This window comes from Haemaphysalis longicornis, unplaced genomic scaffold (genome assembly GCF_048455015.1).
Source record: "Haemaphysalis longicornis isolate Haplotype H1 unplaced genomic scaffold, Haemaphysalis longicornis Haplotype H1 scaffold_2, whole genome shotgun sequence".
In the NCBI taxonomy this organism is placed as follows: Eukaryota; Metazoa; Arthropoda; class Arachnida; order Ixodida; family Ixodidae; genus Haemaphysalis; species Haemaphysalis longicornis.
In genome coordinates, this window is record NW_027526295.1 from 212,666,758 (window position 1) to 212,685,234 (window position 18,477).

Sequence of the window (18,477 nt, forward strand, 5' to 3'; positions counted from 1 at the left end):
TGGGATTTCTCTGAGAGGTATACAGGCACCCTGTGAGAAATAAACAACACGCACACACGCGCCTGAAATTTGCCGGCGTACAGAGCGCAGGAGAGATCCTGCAGGAGTGGCGGGAGCAGATGACGTACCAGTGAGCCTTTGCGTTTTTAAGACGATAGTCTTTCTTGGGCTACTTAAACCCAAAAATTTTGGTCTGTCTGTATGTCTGTCTGTCTGTCCGTCTGTCTGTCTGTTACTCGATTCAGCCACCCGGCCAAAGTAAAACAATGCCTGCGCAATAGTCTTATATAGTCACAGCTAAATCTACCCGTCTATGTCAGGTGTAATGTTCATACTTGTCAACATTGTTGAAGAAGAACAAGACATTACGCAAATATGAGACAACAAATCAATACAGAAGTGATATTTGCAGTGTTCCTAAAAAAAAATCAGACATGCTTGACTTTTGTGAAATTAAATACTTCATCAACTGCAGAAAAAGAATTCACTCCGCCGTCGCCTGCTGTCGCCCGCGCCACTATAGCTTCTGGCGCCATTTTAAGAAATCAACCGGCAACAGTTACGCAAGGTTCCACTAGATAGGTTCCACATTCTGCTTGCAACGCACGTGGAGTAGGGAAACGCGGTTCTATAAACGTTGAAGTAGGACGCCTCTATTAACGCGCGTCTTCGCCGTACGGCAGCGTTCGCATCGAGACACCCGGTTTTGAGCAGTGGAACGCGGGAAATGTAAAATGATTTAAGCAAACCTTTGGCGTCTTTACATTGGGAGAAGCGCAACGCAAGAGGAACAACATGAAAGGTGAGCGGGAAAATGAAGGGAGGCATTTACTTCGCAAAAGCGGATAAAGACTACCGTCTTTTGACGGCATTTGCAACGAAAGGAGCAGATACGCGGCCAATTTTTTTACGGATCACCTATTGTCTTATCTAAGACCGTTCCTTTTTAGCGATTTTCGGGTAACCGTTTTGACGCAGTGGAAGCCAGGTTTCACGCACGCGCCGTGTGTACAGAGATCTTATCAGAGCTTTCCAGTCGATGAACCGGTCTATGGGGAAGGGCATTAGTTTTTTGGCAGGACGCCATCAGTCCCACTAACAAAGCTTTCCCTTTAAAAAGAGTTGCGTATATGTGACGTGGCACACCCTTTATTGTGACAGCATTTTCTATGAGTGTGTCCAGCAAGGGGGGGGGTGGGAGAGGTGGAAGGGAGGTCTTGGGTCTCCAACTTTCAAAGAAATGAATATCTGCGAATAGGAAGCAATACAGGGGTTACAAAGCGGCAGGTATACGACATCGCTGCATCACTCGGTCCCTCTTTCTCGGTATACGGCAGAATTTTTTTCTGAAAGGATTAAGCACCAAGTAGCCCCTTAGCCGCGTTGTTAACTCTTCGAGTCTTTTCTTTTGGTGGTGCAGTTACAGTCACGTCCAACCAATTGGCCCATACCCTCACCCCTACTGTAAAGTGTGTGCGTGTGTGTGCATGCGAGTGAGTGTGGAATAATGTATTGAACCCGGTGACGCCAAGTTCACATGGGGAAGACTAAAGGTGGCTTACAACGGAAGCCTTGACCAGTGAAGTTCCAAAGCGAGAAAAATGTTTCTCGGTCATCGGTTCACTGCCGTATCTGGTGGCTGTAAAAAGCAGTCGTCTCTGGCAGATGTTTATCGGGGTTCACCTTTAGACCCTCGCATTACCAGATGACGCCGTGTCGAAGCTACAAAATACCCCTTATTAGGCTGGTTTTCGCTGGTGTGTTTTAGACTGCAAGAAGAAACGATAATTTCACCCACAGTGTATCGAGCGCAAAGATTCCGGGGCACGATCTCATCCTGTGACCAACCAACAAAATGTGCAACTAAAGATATAAAGAAGCACGTGCGTCGACCGGGAACCGAACCCGGGCCAACTGCTTGGGAGGCAGCTGTGCTAACCACTATACCATTGACGCCGACGGCAGCTGCGGCCGTCTGGCCTTTGCCTCAAACGGCGGTCTGTGCTTGCGCGAGGACGGTCCGGTTAAATTTAACACCTCGAAGGTACGGAGGCCTCCCTCTTCCCTTTCCGCTTTTCTTTTAAGTGCGAATGCACTTTATAAGCGACCCCAAACCATCCACCGCCGGCGGCGGCGGCGTCGGCGTCCGCAGTGCTCCTCTATATTTAAAAAAGAAACAGCATCCGGCGCCAGGTTTCGATCCGAGGACTTTGCGGCCGCAGCGCGACGCTCTACCGACCAAGCCACGGACGCGACGCTGATATCAGTGTCAGTGTTAGTGACACGCCTTATATCTTTAACGCATTCAAACTACGTCGTCAGCGGCGTGCGTTGGCGACTCAGCGGCGTTATAGCGGCTTGATAACTGCGTGGTGTACACGTGATACTACAAACCCGATGGAAGAGATGGAAGAGAAGGCGGCGAGGCGGTGGGCTGCGGGGGCCGAGTGCAAGCGCCGCAAGCGGGCCGACAACCGTGCATTCGCACTTTCACATTCTCCCCCTCGGGGAAATGAGGGGGAATTTTTTTGCCATTATCTTGGCCTACCCTGCCATTATCGTCTGTTTTCTAAGCCCCGGCGGGTAGAGTTAGCACCACCACCTAGCCTTACCACTACGTCGGTAAGGCTAGGGACTGTACACTTATAGGCTTTTATGTGCACGCACAATGTGTGTCCCATTGTACTTACAGCGTTCCTTTGTATGTCCGCCATAGTGCCCGCTGCGCCTGCTGTTTTGCCTTTATGTAATGCTGCGTTGGAGCTATTATTAGTCGGATTGTGCGGAATCAGGGTTTAATTCTCGTTGGGATAACCTTATTACGGTCTAATTAAGGTATTGCACCCTGAAATCAGGTTGCGTATGTCCGTAGCAAGGCGTACGGGGCAATACGCAGGGGAAACTGGCGTTACGAGCTCTGTTCGAAGGAGGAAGAAAATAGGAGTGATTAGGCTTAAAAAGCAGCTAGCGCTACAGACAATTCGGAAGACGAAGCTCAGGAAAGCATAAAAACAGGTTACGCTGTTTTGTTGCAAGTACCATGCGTAGCGCTACTTGTGATACAAAAGGCGAAAACGAAAACGACGCCACGAAAACGTTACGCTGTTTAGAAATAAGTGGCATATGTGACGATGTTTTAAACCAAAATGATGGCAGGCCAAAAGTTCCCCAGTTGGAACATCGGCCAGTGTCTACGAACAGCGCCAGACCTTCACCAGTGGTAATTTATATACGTCCAGTTGTAAATACAGGTAAGCATTCGAATGTTAGGGAAAACGGAAGTAGGCTGACATGAGATAATAATAAAAAGATAACAAAGAGCTACGAAGGCGGCAAAAAAAAAATCCCCGCGGTAATGTAGTCTGGAGAAAATTATGGAAAGGGATTTACAAATGTTTACATTGATATATGTACCTCCTCTCCACTTCAACTAGCGCGCGCAACCTCGTCTCCAACGAAAAATTCGCAAATGACGGCCTCGAGAGCCACGCTGGGGTGCTCAGAATGGCTTTAGCCCCTCGGAGCTCTTCCCATACCCAATTAAATAAATCCGGCACAAACGACCCATTCTGAGTGTAAGGGGTACAAACCCTCTGGAATAAAGATGATGCTTAGCGCTGAACACCCCGTCATTATTTTATTGTCGATACCAGCTAATTAGAAACAGCAGGTCACCATTTATAGTTGGAACATCGTGCATCCCTAGCTGCCGGAAAATAATTGTTGTCCTTGACCGTGCACCAGTCACGACCATCGTTTTCAGCACTATCATGACCCACGCATGCCACCTATGGAGGACGTCGTGACCTAAGGGGGACTGCGTGTGCGTTTTACGGGCGAAGCACCATGGAGGCTAAGGCTGTCGGCGTCTCCTGTCTTCATCTCTTGTACTGACGGTACTAAAACACCGAGACAGTCGTTTTCTAACCCGTCGCGCTAGAACGTAACGCGCACTAAAAGAACACACCGGAACACTCGTTTTCCAATGCCTTGCGGTAGAACGTTTGGTGCTTCGAAGACACGAGACTTCTACAGCAAAGCTGTATACCTCTGCCTCAGCTCCGCACGATCTACAACTTCCGAGTGAGGAGCCTCATCATCACCTGGAGCATTAGTACGAGGGAGAAGAACCCAAGAAATAGATAATGTACATTGAATGTGATTAGGTACGCGACTGATAAATAATAAACTTTCATACCTATATAGTTGTAACATCCCATTAGCAGCGATTTTGCTGTGGGAAACATCAGCGCACACTGCATGCTTCGCACCCCCCCCCCCCTCCAGGTTTCACGTTAGTGGTGATGGACCAGGTTTTTCTGGGCACACGTACGCCACATGCCATCATCTGTTACGTGCTTGTTAATTGATTCCAGAGAGAGAGAGAGAGAGAAAAAAAATCCCTTTATTTTCCGAGCAGGTTGGCTTAGGAACGCGTGGCGGCCGCCAGCTGAAGTCTGGCGGCGACGGTGGTGGCTAGGTGAACCAGAAGTTGTTTCTCCACTGGTTGAAAGTTGCCAAGCGCGTTCTGCCGCTGTTGGATGCTGGTGATGGTGGGAATGGGTTAAGACGACAGGCCCATATGGCGTGAGCAAGAGGCACCAGTCTCACTCATATCGAAGGCAGGCAGATGGCGCTTCTACTTTCTTTACAGAAGGGAAGCCCAGGCTACACGGCAAACATGGAGAGAAATTTGGTACTAACCACCGAAACCCCAGCTCTCTAACCAAAGAATGCAACATTGAATACCACGAGTAGCTCATCCAAGACCGAAAATTGGGTCGTGGAACGTGCCCCGTACTAAAGGCAATTATTGGTTGAGTCCAGCCTTTGCTACTAAACGTTCTACACCGGTGAGCGGCTTTGCCGTTTCCAAAGCGTCTGGTCGGATATAACCGAAAGCGATTTCCCTTATTACACACAAAGAATGCGCTAAGGGAGTCTGCGTATTAGATTGCACCCTGCCCTTAACCGGAACACAAAAACATAAGGGAAGAAAAAAAAAAGCCTTCACATTACAATACAGTACTTTGCTTTGTTCATTCCGTCAATGCTTGTAAAGAAATGCAATTGCTTTGGCTTAATAATAGAAGTTTTAACGCGCACTTCCAAACAGTGTACAAGTCGTGCCTGAAACAACACTTCTTATAGCTTGCTGCAAGTGTTTGCACTGCAAACTCCAAGCAGCGACGAAACTTTTATGGAAACCGCTACACGAGCAAGCATAGTTAAGGTGGGGGGGAGGGGGGGGGTGCAGTTCCAGGCATAACTGGTCCCAGCTTCGCATGGCCACGAGGCGTGCGTTCTTTGTCAAAACAAGTTCAATGCTCGTCGCGAGTATTTTTAACCCAGGTACCACACGCCTTGCTCGAACTCACTCGTTAGCAGGTTGCCCCTTGTTTTCTCAGCTGGGCCGAGTATCCCCTTTCTCTGAACTTTTATGCTCGCCTGTCGCCGCCCAAGCGGGACTAACACGAGGCTTCGCGTGCAGTTTTTATCGTTACGAAGGAAGGCTGCCTAAAAAAGGCGATGAAAACAAATTGCAACAGGGTTCAGTCTCTAAGAACTGAAGTTTGGTAGCTCACTCGGCTGCATTCCATACAGGAAAGACGTTTCTTTGCCCCCAAAAGGCAAGGTGTAGTATAAAACATTCCCAATTTCGAGCTATGACGCAACATCCACAGAAGTGACGCAATAGAAGTGAAGAGTAAAAACAGCTATCGGTGTGTTAACTGAACGATACCATTCAAGAGATTCGATCAAACGGAACCAAAGCCCCTCTACAACCACGCAGTCATGTCTGTCGGCGCTGCAAGTCAGTGCTGCCAATCGCACAAACAAGTTTCTGTGACGTAGTAGAATGCTTGGATTTTTTTGTACGCAGATTGAAAGGAAAGTTTACCAGAAGGCTAATGTGTCACATCTATGGTCGACACCAGCGCCCGTTTGCCCGAACGCGATAAGTGTGGGAATAAGTTCTCAACTACGACTTTAGCGCTGTCTATGTAATAAGTCGTTGGCCCGAAAGTGATACAAACGCTCGGTTAAGGTACCGTTTCCGTCGAGTTTTCTGGCAACCAGCTTTGTTTCCGTGGCTGACTTCGACTTATTGGCGTCTTATTCGTAAGTGGGAACTTAATCGGGAACTTATGCGTACGGGCAAACGGACGCTTGCTGGTGTGTCGGGGTGGGGAAAGGGAGTTACAGGCAGATTGAGAGCGAACGAAGGCGAAAGAGGGGATTAAAAGAGGGTGTTGAAATAAGTAAAACCAAAAATAAAAGGAAATATCTGCAGAAATTCGGAGAATTGTCTAATAAACGTAGCATACTACATGCCGCATGTCTAGAGTGTGAGTTCTATACAGCCAAATAGGGCTATGAGTAGCGAAATACGTTGGAACATTTTACCCTTTTTAAGTTTTCTTTTGTTTCTTTTCGCCAATGATGTAAATTTATACCATTATAGGGATGATGCGCCTTTACTTCGCTAGTTAATTTTTTTTTAGAAGACGCAAGGCGTACTGCAGAGTTGGTCCGTTGACGCTTTTTTATTCGCATTTTCAACGTTTTTTTGCGGACTCTTTTTGTTTATTCTGCTGCTTTGGGGAGATGTATAAGATGGATATTTTTCATTTCGTCAGATCATTTCTTCTATTTTTTTCATTTCTTCGTTTCTGAAAATTCTGTCCGACCAATTATCTCCATTTACGCTAGTATAACGATCACTGGTGTTACTTTTGCCAAATGTGCATTTTTGTGGAAATGCAGGGGCGTTACATGGTCCGCCATTTTTGCTCTTTCTGTACTTGTATTTCCAACGTATTTCTTGCGGAACTCATTTGTTTATTCTTCGAATTGTCGGGGAGATGTATAATATGTATATCTTTGACGTGATGAGATCAATTCTCTTAACATGTTATTTTTTATATTTCTTATTTTTGGGTATTTTCAGTATTATGTCTGACCTATCATCCCCATTTCCGCTATAATAACTGTTGCACATGTTACTTTTGCCAAATCTGCATTTTTGGAAAATACAGGGTGTTTCACGGTTCGCCACTTTCGTTATTTTTTGCCTTCGTATTTCCAATTCTTTTGTTGACATCTTTTTATATTTCGATGTTGCGGGGAGATGTATAACAGGCATATTTTTGATCTTGCTCAAGATTTTTGTGAAGTTGCATTTTTGTCTTTTTTATTTTTGGTTTTCCAGAATTCGGTCCGCCCAATCATCTCCTTTTAAGTTATTACAACAACTACAGCTGGTACTTTTGCTAAATCTGCATTTTTGTGGAAAGGGAGCCAGCTACGTGGTTGCCATTTTCGTCCTTTTTTTATTCGGGCCTCCTACGGTAATTTGTAGACTTTTTTGTCATTCTTCGGTTTTGGGGGAGACGTATAAGATGCATATTCATGATGTGGTCAGGTGATTTTTTTTTCTAAAATTTATATTTTCTTTTTTTTTCGTTTTTTCTTTTTTAAAATTCTGTCCAGCCAATTATCCCCATTACGCTATTATACTGACTACAGGTGCTACTTTTGTTAAATCGGCATTTTTGTGAAAATGAGGGGCATTACGCAGTTCGCCATTTTTGTCCTTTTTTTATTCGTGTCTCCAATGGTATTTGACGAAATTTATTGTTATTCTTCGGTTTTGGGGGAGATGTATAAGAGGCCTTTTTTACTTGGTCACATTAGTTTTCTAACTTTTATTTTGTCTACTTTTTATTCTAGGTTTTTCCAAAATTCTGTCAGATCAGTTATCTCTATTCACAGTGTTATAACGATTACATGTGTTGCTTCCACCAAACCATTTTTGAGGAAATGCAGGGCGTTACATGGTCGGGACTGTGGGGGTACTCGGCAAAGAATGCTACGCATTAAATACACACGCGCCGTAGTAGTGACGTCGCTGGAAACCGGCTGGCGAGTCACCACTGCTTCATCCGTTTTCCTCAATACTTCCATTATTTGTTTGATGTTAGCGATTAAATTGTTAAATTTGTTATAACGACAAAACACTTTTAATGAGCACTTGTATTTTGTCTTTTTGGCTCCTTCAACTGGCAAGCACTCTGAAAGGAACTGAAAGGGCTGGATCTTCTTTCTATTTCGATTACCTACTGCGGACGAAAATGCATAAACCTAGAGCCAGAGAGTGGCTACGAAAAAGTGCGTCGATAGTCTCTTAATATTTTCTGCATTGCTATTACCTAGAAATCTACAAAACGACATTTTCAAAAGTTTGCGAGGAGGTTCTTGCTCTCACGTGCTTTCCTTCTCTTATGTTCTCTTTTTAAAAACGATCGTTCGCTCTCAGTGAAATGTTTATAACACCTAAGGTGCGTATGTCGCTTTTAGTGGTCTGGTAAATCTTCAGCTATTCCAGATATCGGTCCTTACGTCTTGTAAGCCAGCTACATTCTTGGTGTTTTTGGTGTTGCTAACGTTACCACCCGATAAGTATGTAGCGGCAAAACGAGATTAGGTACATGGTATTTGTAATTATTTGGTCTATCTATGGGGCTCGATATCCCTGTCCTCTGTCCTAGCTTTCGTACCCTCCACTGAAGTGAAAGCACGCCAACCTTCTCTTTGGCAACAAATGCAGCAATAAATGCCTCGAGAGCCACGTTTCAGTCCTAAGAATGGTTTTTCCATTGGAAATAGTAATTGGAATCGAGTGGACTAAAACAAAAATTAGCAGACTATTAGAGACAGTAAAACGTCAGGCACGAGTGCAAGGTAACGTGTTTGTTGAACCACAGGCCTGGAAACCACCTGCTTGGAAAGTGCACGCGTAGCATAGCGTCGTCATTGTAAATTCAGCGTAGAAGAACACAAGGTTCTACGTATACCCTTAGTTATGTTTGTGGTCCTTGCGTGACTCGTGGCGGTTTCTGTATACTAATCTTCCGGGCGATGAGACAAAAATAATACCTATCTGTTCATTGATATAGGAAGTTCTCTGAAATAGCGATGTCCAACGGCATGTTCATTAAAATAAGGGAACCGATGGAATTTCTCCTCTACATTTTCCTCGGGGGGTTGCAAGCGAACCACTGCTTTCTTTCCTCCCTCTCAGAGTCTCATATGAGCTATGTAGCTGCTCTTCCAGAAGCAGTGCGGCAAGGCAAAATATTCCACTCCCATTCTCTGGTGGGAAGTAGGCTGTCGATGCATGGCGTCCGCATTTCTTTGCTTTCACACTCTGCGCTTCGGTTTCGATTATCCATAACGTGACACCGAGACAAAATTCTCGCCGTGACTTATTTACTGCTCCTATGCTCTTTCCGTGTTCCCTTCGCAAGTAATGAACAGGCGATCCACTTAAGATGTGCGTCTTCGGGCTGGACAGCGAAATTTATGATTCTATATTTCAATGTCAGTCGTTCAATGCCCGGGGACGAGCCTGTCTATGGAAGCACCTTTCGACATGATGCCGCCACGCACTGGGCTTTCACAAAGAATATCTGAGGAAAGCAACGCTTGCCCTAGTGTGGCATAAAGAGGAACAGCAGCGCAAACCATATGGCCACCGCAACGCGGCAAGAATAAAAATCCACTTTGTAAAGCACCTCAGTCTTCTACACCTGAGTGCAAGATAGTTCTCACAGGAAGGTTCCTGGAGAGCACTGTCGCAGGGATATTTTGCCTGAGCCCTCACTCCGCGGTCAGTGAGCCGCCCACTGCGACAAAGCGTCACCACTCGCGCTTTATAGCGCTACTTGGCAGAGGGTTCAGGCGGCCGTTGTTGTGTGATGGCGCTCGAACGCATTGTGCTTTTTGCTGTCCCGTGTTTATCTCCAAGTGCAATAGGGAAGCTCAAAAAGATGGGGACCTTACAGTAAGCGGCCGCCAAAGACAGCTTATATGTTGTTCCAGTGACCACGCAAGCATTAGCAGATGCAAAGGCGCATCCGATAGCGTATTGTGGTTAAGACGCTTGTGCAGGGGAAATGCGCACCCTACCTTACATCTGGCTCTGATGCTGACGTAAAATTGCGAACCAGCATTATCACTGGATAATATGCTAAAATTGCTATGAATCCGAAAAAAAGAAAAAAAATTCAGCCTATGGGTTTGTTCGAGTAATCGAATGACCTATAAACCAATGCGTGCACCTGCAATAAGCAAGAATGTGAGGACGAGAAAGTACCTCTGCATATATATGAAAACCCAAGATTCGTCACACAGACACAAAGAAAGCACAAGAACCCTTCCCCAGTTTTGGTACGTACTCGTATCTATGACAACAAAACATTGCTAAAAGAGGCGCACACGCTATTGACTTGTGGTATGCTTGGCTTCAAGAGCACGTTTCTACAAAGGGAACATCCCCGGGCGTGCCATTTGCACGCTGTTACTTTAAAAGCAGCTCGTTCCAGGAAGCACATGATTTATATTCTGGACGTGAATACGGGGCAAGCCGCCGAGGTGGCTCAACGGCTATGGTGTTGCGCTGCTGGGCATAAGGACGCGGGTTCGTTTCCAGGATGCGGCAGCCGTTTTTTTTTTTTTTTTATGGAAGAAAAAATCGAAAACGTCGGTGCGTTCCGGATTTCGGCGCACGTCAAAAATCCTCAGGTGGTCAAAATTAATCCGGAGCCCTCCACTACGGCGCGCCTCATCGCGCCTGTGAAGCGTCGGCGCGTTAAACCCTATAATCAAAATCAAATCAATTCGTGGTAAGAGGAACTTAGAAGAGTGGTGTTGCCTAGCGTCACTAAACAAAGGCTCACTAAAAGCGTAGCTTATTTAGTGACGCTAGTGCTGCCGAATCTTTCTAATTGTGCTGACTACCTAGTTTACCTATCAGGTTGGGGGATGTGACCTCACTGACGGGAGAAGGAAGATGCCGTCTATCGGGGCGCCCAGAGATTCTAGTATTGGTTAGGCGAAGTTTACCTTCGATGCGCTGAGAAAACCGAACTTTGTGAGCGTAGATGGGCAGCCGGGAGGGAAACTGAGGCATAGGTCGAAAGTGCCTATACTTGGGGTATCTATTGTTCTTGAAAATAAAGGGCAATCACCATTTCATGAACTAACGTGACGTGTTTGTCCTTATTATACCAGAAGTATGGTTAATTAAAAGTGGGAAGTGGGCACGTTTCCAATAGCCAGCGCCATCGCCTAGCTTCGTGCGCTCCCAAAAGGGGCCGCACTGCGGCGCTGGCGTTGATCGAAGGGCAGCCGGGGAAGTGGTCGGAGGGCTTTCCAGCGGGAATAGCATGCTCGCCGCGTTCGCTTTACTTGTCGTGTGCCTGTGAAATATACTTGGCAATTTCTGAGTGCCGAATAATTTCCTGTGAACGGTCATGCTGTTTCTGCGTTCCAGTCTGCCGATCTTGCTAGGGCGGCAAAGCGTCGCTATTTCGCTCTCCTCCTGACGCCGAGCTGCGCGCGGGAAAGAAAGGCATCATTCACCGAAAACATTTATCGAATTGAGCTTTTATTTACTGCACGTCCGCTTATGTAAAAACACTTTCACACTGGTTTGGCGAATTTGTCGGGAATAGAGATAAACAGTGCTTCAATGTGTGCGCAGACATTGTTGAGAGCACACTCCTCGACAACTGAAATACTGCTGATATTTGTTGGAAACACGTGGCATTTCGTGGTCTTAACAGCAGAAAAGATCCTAATTTATTGGCAAACACCACAATGCTTCGAGCACAGTGGTTCGCTCGTAATGCCCACCAAGTGACGTTGAGGCCGAGCAAGAGAAAGCTGCTGTGGAGATTTTTTTTTTTTCAGCATTGTCTTCTCTTTCTGTCTTCTTTTTCTTGAGGGGGGAGGAGTGTTGGTTGCATTGTAATCACGCACATTGCCGGAATGAGAAAGGTGCTCTTAAAACCTCCCCCGTTTTGTTTTGCGGACATTTTTCTTTTTTATTTCCCGCACGACCTTCGTTCCTGGGGATTAATAGGGAAGAAATAACCTCTCTACATAAAAGGCCTCGAAACATATCCCTGTGACTTTCTCAACTGTGTTATTATGATATCTGAAATAAATATATGTATAAATGTTCGCTATGAATGAGTTTCTCTGAGCGCGCGCGTAACAAGCAATCTACAAAGGGGAGAATTATGCCGTTGCGGGGTAAAAAAGATATGTTTCGAACCTCGGAGTTTACGGCGTGAAAATACGAAGCACCACCGCCAAGCTATTTAGGCTTTCGACGCGCGTGAATATTCCCTAGAAGCAAAACCCCGCCGTTTGCAGAGCTTCGATGGTCATGCTGTGAAATGGATTTCAATGCGTACCATTCTTTGCCGCGTACCCCCACAGCCAGGGCCGTGTAACTTCCTGCATTTCCACAAAAATGCAGATATCGTGAAAGTTCCGCCTACAATCATTATCATATCGTAAAGGGAGATAATTGTTCCAACGAAATTTGGAAAAAACTAAAAAATAAGAAAAATAAAAAAAACACAGAAAATGGCAGACCATATAACGCATGGCACTTCCACAGTAATCTAGATTTCGCAAAAGATTCATCTGTAATCGTTATAATAGAGCAAAGGAAGATAAATGGTCGATCGAAATTTTGAAAATGGAAAAAAAAATAAGAAAAAGGTATAAAAATTACGGAAAAGGACGAAGAGTGTGATGCACTGCATTCCACCAATAATAGAGGTTTCGCGAAAGTTCCACCCGTAGTCGTTATAATACCATAACTGGAGATAATTGCGCGAAGAAAATTAAAAAAAATAACTAACCAAAATTTAAAAAGGTTTAAAAAATTTTGGTAATTGCAAAACTTAAAGAGCCTTGCATTTCCACAATAATGGAGATTTCGCGAAGGTTGCATTATAACAGCGTAAATGGAGATAGTTCGTGAACAAAATTTCCCAAAAACTAAAAGATAACAGAAATATAAAAGGAATTACGGAAAATGGCAAGCCGTACAACACACTGCATTTACACAATAATGCAGGTTTTGCTGAAGTTCCACCTGTAATCGTTGTGTTAAAAAAATGGAGATAATCGGCCGAACTAAATTTTGAAACATTAAAAAATAATTTAAATAGAGAAATATTACAGAAAAAGGTGAACCGTGCAACGCCCTGAGTTTCCACGATAGTGCACATTTCGCGGCAGTCCCAAATGCAATCGTTATAATTGTGTAAATGGAGATACTTGACCGAACAATATTGTGAAAAAGTAAGAAATAGGAAAAATATAAAAAGGAACAGCGTAACCGCAAACCTTACAACGCCCTGCATTTTCATAATAATGCAGAGCTTACGGAAGTTCCACCTGTAATTGTTATATTAGTGAAAATAGGTGGAATTTGTCGGACAAAATCGGAAACCCTAAAAAATGAGAAATGTAACAAAAATCCGGAAAGTGACTAACAGTGTAACGCTGACTCCCTTTCCACAAGAATAGTGATTTTGCGAAAGTTCCAAATATAATCGGTATAATAGCCTAAATGAAGATAATTGGGGGAACTAATTGTGGAAAAATTTTAAAAATATAAAAAACTACGGAAAATTCCAAACCGTGTAACGCCCTGCATTTCCACAATAATTCAGATTTCGCGAAAGTTCCACGAGTAATCGTAATAAGAGCGTAAATGCAGGTGATTGGTTGAACGAAATTTTGGAAAAATAAAACAATTACAGAGAATGGCGAGCCGTGTGATGCCCTGTATTTCCACAATAATGCAGATTTCCCGAAGGTTTCACCTGTAATGGTTATAATAGCGTAAATAGAGCTCATTGACAGGACATGTTTCAGAAAAACCAGAAAATCTGGCAAAGCTATGAGGAGCGCGGTCAAAGGCCAAGAGGGAATTTACACCATCTCAGAACCTAACTCCACCTAAAGACCCCCAACCCCGTGGACTTCTGAGAAATTTCTCAGAATCAAACCCTGGCATCATTAAACAGTTTTGAGCATGCGTATCTGCCTGATATGAGTTCCCATAAGGGCTACAATTATAAGGCTTCCCCGTCGGCTTCGTTTTATAGCAACATTTCGGGGTATATTTATCAACAACGCGTTTCTGTCGAGAATGTGCCGCCGAAGGCGGGCGCAGTTTCTGCGGTGCGGCTGCACTCACGGATCAGCAGCGGCCGCCCGATGCCCTCCGATCTGAGGTGGCACCGCTCGCAGTAGCCTTTGTCTCCAAAGAAAACTTGGGCAGGAGTTTCATGACCAGAAAAGCAGTGAACGTCTCGGCTGGTACATTAGCCTTCACTGTTCGTGAAGGTATAAGCGGAGGCTGTGTTTAACTAAAGTTAGATTTAGCAGTCCTCAGTTTCCCATTATCTTTTGTACGTCTAGCTTGTGCCGGTGACACAAAGAATAAAATAACATGTAAGGAATCTCTAAACATATGACAAAAGAAATGGCATCCCTGGCTTTTTTCATCTGATTCGCCATTCCAAACCTCGTAATTACGGTTGTAAAAACAATACGGTAAATGTGGTAAAACAACATTTTTTTGTTTATCCGTGCTGGCAGACCGAAGAGAAAGAGGATACGGTTCTCAAAGAAAGGAATGTGCAGCTTGTCGATGTTTATTTGCGAAAGCACCGCGACAACGTTTATGGCGCGCGAACTATTCGCGCTTCAGGCTTTGTGCTAGCGCGACGAACCAAACGCCGAGAATGCTACATCCCGACGCCTTCGTCACCACATTCCTCTCGCTTGGCGGGCTGCTTTATCTCAGGGGAGTGTTTTTCGTTTTCGTATCATGCGTGGCACCGCCTAGCTTGACGCTACCCTTAAGCGCTAGACACATGTACGACTAGTGCACGCGATTCCCATGCGACTGATCATTACGATTGATCGTTAGGACCCGTTTTGGCGTCGATCGCTGGTCGGAGGAGGCTCACGACGTGCGACTGGCAAGCCAGATGCGGTCGTGCCGTCATTGAGATCGTCGTGAGGCCACAGCCAATGAGAGCCCGCTGAGCCCGCAACCGGCTTGCGTTGCTCGGGCGCTCTGGCCGGCTCGGGGGATGGGAACTTTAGGCTTAGCATCTTAGCGGATATTTGATCGCCGCTATCAGTGCAGCTGCGAATGACAATCTGTAACACAACTTTTCACCACACTATCATCCCCTTTCTCGCATGTGGAACTTTATTTAAGCTATAACTGCCGTTTGAGCGATCGGTGACCAAGACATCTCCGTAGCCTGTTTCGATGCTTCCGTCTCTCGGCCGGTCGGCGCACCGCGCGCCGCGGCGACCGGTCAGCGTAGGCTTGCATCGCGGCAGATATCTGATCGCCGCTTTTAAAATAAGCCCTGACAACAATCCCTAGCATACATTTTCACCACACTAACACCTACTTTCTCGCTGGTGGAACTTCATTTTAACGATCAGATTGATTCAGAAGAGCAGCGACAAGCGGTTGCTGCCGTGGTCTGCGCCGGTTCGAGCCGCTGAGTGTGCCGAGATGGCAGGCGCGGCCGGCGTGTGCGCGGACTGTTTCCGAAGGCAGGAAACGCTTCACGATTGCAAGTTTTCACCACAATAACTCTTACTTCCTCACATGTGGAACTTCATTTTAACGATCACATTGATTCAGAAGAGCAGCGACAAGCGGTTGCTGCCGTGGTCTGCGCCGGTTCGAGCCGCTGAGTGTGCCGAGATGACAGGCGCGGCCGGCGTGTGCGCGGACTGTTTCCGAAGGCAGAAAACGCTTCACGATTGCAAGTTTTCACCACACTAACTCTTACTTTCTCGCATGTGGAACTTCATTTTAACGACCACATTGATTCAGAAGAGCAGCGACAAGCGGTTGCTACCGTGGTCTGCGCCGGTTCGAGTCGCTGAGTGTGCCGAGCTGGCAGGTGCGGCCGGCGTGTGCGCGGACTGTTTCCGAAGGCAGAAAACGCTTCACGATTGCCTGCGTTATCCATTTCTTGCGTACAAACGCGCGGAATCTACTAATTCAGCTCAGCGATCGTTGTAGTTGACCATGGAGCAAAAACAGTGGGCGGAGCGGCGCCGACAACGCATCGCACACGCGCATCGGGCCATGTGTCTCAAATTCACGCGTACGACTAGTCGTGGTGACAGTCGTAACGATTAGTCGCATGCGAATCGCGTGCACTAGTCGTACATGTGTCCAGCGCTTTACTGTTCAAGCACGTGAGCTGGTACGAGCGGGTTGGCATGTTCGCAGGTCACGTGTCACCGTGCTCTAGCTCACTCGATGCCAGATGCATGGTGTTTCCGCTTACGACGGCACTCCGTGAATGCAAAGTCATTTTCAATGTTTTCCAGCCGTCCCAGACCAGTGCACATTTGTTGGTCGATTGATTGATTGATTGATTGATTGATTGATTGATTGATTGATTGATTGATTGATTGATTGATTGATTGATTGATTGATTGATTGATTGATTGATTGAGGTGTTCTACACGCCGAGGCTACACCTAGGCTATGTGTGAGGCGTGCTGTAGTGGAGGGCTCCGGATTAATTTTGCCCGCATGTTGATCTTCAACATGGCGTGCTGTAGTGGAGGGCTCCGAATTAATTTTGCCCGCATGTTGATCTTTAACATGCGTGCAAACCCGAACCCACGGGCGTTTTTTCTTTTCGCCTCCATCAGAAAAGCAGTCACCGCGGCCAAAAGTAGAACTCGCGTCCTTAGCCTCAGGAGCGCAGCCCCAGCCTAAAATCACAACAGAAATACCCCAAAAATTTAACAGGAATTCCTGTGGTACGACAAAAACTTTGTTGGGACAACAGAAGCCCTGTTTTTACGACAAAGCAATCTGTTGTTACGACATACATTTCTTTCGTAACGACATCAATTTTGTCAACGATAAGCATTCCTGTAGTCACAACAAAACTGCCATTTACGCTACTCTTCACAATGGGCAATACCATTCAAACCATGTACAACGACTGATGAAACAACAGGATCACGAAAAGACAGGGATTCGGCACGACGGAACACCAAAATCAGGACAGGAATATGACACATGACAGAACATCAGAATCATCACGGCAAGAATACTACAAGGCTACAGTACTACACGCAAACATACGACAAACTACAAACATTTTTTTTGTTGTCAGCCACTCAGCCACCGCAGTGGGTAGTGCACATTTGTCATCGGCCCTGATGTGCTGCTGCTAGCCAATCTGCGCTGCCTTCCATTTTTAATAATTTTTACGCTTCAATAACTAGCTTACTACTCACAGCTAGCACCCACCTTTCCAGAAAATCCTCATTTTCGGTTTTGTATTCTGCTTGTGTATCCAGACGGCGCGCATTTCTTGTCAGGTTCATCACGCACAGTGCAGAAGCCGCCGGAGTAAGGCACTGTCTAGAACACCTTCTCGAATGGACTATATATGGGTCCTCCTAACATGATTTATTCTCTCCCGAAATCGATTATGTTTTAGCTGGCAATTCTTCGAATTACGCCCGTACACTTAAACCATCAATCCCGTTCTTCGAGAGCAGGTGCAAACCTAATCTTTCCCAGGAACACACCGGGGGAGGGATGGGGGGCGGGAGGGGGGGGGTGCACTATGGTTCGCAGGCGTCTTATTATACATCATGTGGTTTCGATGCTTGTTTTGTGTTTTTAAAGAATATGATGTCTATGCTGCATGCCTAACTGCAAAGAAACATTGCGCTGGGCTTCTATGGGGGCAAATGCTGGGTCCTGCTTATCCTGACGCATGTCATCGGCGTCTGGGCAGAGAACTGCTGGGGCCAAGTTGCTTACAACGGCGCGAAATTTTCCGAACAACGAGAGCCTCACTGCATAGCTAAAAACCGGGATTGTACCTCTGGGCTTACTTTCCTCTTAAATCCTTGTTTCCCATCCTTACTGCCTCATAGCTTCTCTCGATTTGCTTGGCATGCCTTACTTTCTGTCAGTTTATTCAACGTCTCACTTCCTGGTCCCCAGTTGTTTTCGTTTGGTTACTTCGCGTTAGAGGCATATTTGCCTATTGGCTTGAAAGGTGAAGCCTTTCAAACCAATAAATATGGTACCGTACTTCATACTTGTCAGCATTCTTCAGCAAAAAGAAAACATTTGGCATATATGAGGCAAAACATCAATGCATAACTGGTGCTATATAGGCAGGGTTCATTTAATTGAAAATAGACCTGCAATAATATTTTCAATGGCAAATGAAAAAAATACGCGTTGAAAACAACAATTTGTCCCAAATATACAAAAGAGCTCGCGCCCGAGCCTACACCTCGGGACGGCATTCCATGTCCAACAGTAACGAAAGGTTCCAATCAGGCGCGTAGCCAGGGGGGGTGGCACACCGGGCCCCCCTCCCCCTCTAAAAAGGCAACCAAGTCTGTGCTTGATAACAACAAATATAAAGCTTGAAACCCAAAGGGTGGCAAGTCAGTCGTGCAGGCCATTGTTGTAGCATTGAACAGCCAACAAGGGTGAGAAGAGTGCGAAATCTGGATTTTCATGGTTCTGAAACAAAACCGTAGGCCGGTGGCACGCTTGGCCGCTCGATGCTG

The 18,477-nt window shown here is 45.9% G+C and overlaps 1 non-coding gene across 1 annotated transcript; it reads right to left on the minus strand.

Moving 5' to 3' along the window:
* Positions 1-1,884: 1,884 nt before the first annotated feature.
* Trnag-ccc (transfer RNA glycine (anticodon CCC)) lies at positions 1,885-1,956 on the minus strand. The gene has a single exon. It is a non-coding gene; the product is annotated as a tRNA-Gly (tRNA).
* Positions 1,957-18,477: the final 16,521 nt, after the last annotated feature.